The 1,837-nt window shown below is 33.4% G+C and overlaps 1 protein-coding gene across 1 annotated transcript in view; it reads right to left on the reverse strand.

The window, feature by feature from the left end:
• LOC145663905 (uncharacterized) overlaps nucleotides 1-1,837 on the reverse strand; it is a 395,806-nt gene that overhangs the window by 338,586 nt on the left and 55,383 nt on the right. The window lies entirely within an intron of this gene.

Genomic DNA, 1,837 nt, shown 5'->3' on the forward strand with positions numbered 1-1,837 from the left:
GAGGATCAGAGTTGCCTTCATCATTGGGACGCGGGCAGAATTGAGGCTTTTTCTGGGGGAATATGAATTTCATCTCACTTTCCTTTGCGGCAATCGGACACAAATCATCATATTTCTCCCTAAAAACGCATTTCAAATGGGATTTTTGGGGCGGACAGTCCCCTCAGTTCAAGATTGAAGGGTACATGTACCCTCAACCCTAGGATTTGCACCAGTGTATTGTAGAAATACCTTTTAATTGTATTGATAAAGATGGAACTCCTTAAAATTCTTTTTCTTTTTTCACGATTTTCTTTGGGTTAAAAACTTTGAGTGTTTTCTCTAACTAAATAAAGTTTTTTGCATTTGCCAAGGCACTGTTTAGCGCTTAAACTAACATTACATTAAGTAATGAAAAACGATCTAAATAATTTAAACAGGAAACAAGGTGTGTTGCGGAGGCTTCACTATCCTTTCTTTCTTTCTTGTGACTTACCCTCCTACTATTTCAAGCGCGTTGTCCCCGTCATAGATAGTACAAAATGAGCACTGTTTAGTGCATTTAATATTCTCTCATATATTAATTGATTTTTATTTTATTATGAGTCAGAGTCGCATATTAACAGAATGAGTTTCAAAGAGCTTTGTCCTTAAATGTTTAAATACGTATCCACAGAAGAGGTAAATGTATACCCCTTAGTTAGTAAGTACGTCATTGAAATAAATTAATGTTTATTGAACAATTAAAGTCCTGTTGAATGGACTACAAAACTGAAACTGCCCAGGTTCAAATTTCTACTGAAAAATTATTGCTGGTCCAGCATGACAGACTATCCAGAAAAGATTTCCAGCAAAATTTGTTGCTGGACTAGCGAAAAAGTCCAAAATTTTTCTGGTATTAGAACAACTTCCAGCAAGTGTTGCTGGATAATGAAGATTTATGTGATGAATATTACCTGGTTCCAGCCAGATATATTATCATGGTATGGTGGATTTATATGCTAGTTCAAGCATAATTTGGTGGATTATATTTTGGTTCTAGCAAGAAATGCTAGCATGTTTGTTTGGATTTTGTTTTTTCTAGAAAGAAATTCTAGCATGGTTTCGTGGATTTATTTGCTTGTTCCACCAAGAAATTCAAGCGTGTTACTCTGGTTTTAGCAAGAAATTATACCATGCTTTTGTGGATTTTATGCTAGTTCTACCAAGAAATTCTAGCATGCTTATGTGGATTTTATACTGGTTCTAGCAAGGAATTCCACCATCTTCTATTGGATTCAAATGCTACTTACGAAAGTCCTGCATCCCTTTTCCACGGTTTTCTTTCCATGATGATTACATTATTGGATAATAACCTTTTCAAACTGAAATCCCCTCTAAACTTGAACTCATGAGTAATAGACGATACAAACTTCAAGCATTGTATCAAAAATTATCGAGACTGTAAGCAATATTGAGAACTTGTTATTTCAAGTAAGTTAAAGCCAATTGTACTCACATCTCAATGCTAGCACACTTTTAAAAATTCATACGTATTTTTGCAGACAAAAAGTCGCAATCTGTTTGCCAAGCTTCTATGTAAGTAAATGTTAATCTCTTAAAGTCGTTAAACAAAATATATATTCCATTTTAAAATATTTTACACTTGAAGAGGCATTTCCACACTGTATCATGTAAAAATACATCGTGGAATAAAAAATATTTTACTGTCAAAGATGTGTATTTTTTAGAAATTCAAAAGTTTAAATGGATTTACTAGAGGCGTGGCAAAGAGATTTGCACCATCTCCGTTTATAATTTTACATACATACATGAAAACAAATATAGGCATATGTATGTAAATCTATAAAATTATCTA

This window comes from Thermobia domestica, chromosome 1 (assembly GCF_964235325.1).
Source record: "Thermobia domestica chromosome 1, izTheDome1.hap1.1, whole genome shotgun sequence".
Taxonomy (NCBI): Eukaryota; Metazoa; Arthropoda; class Insecta; order Zygentoma; family Lepismatidae; genus Thermobia; species Thermobia domestica.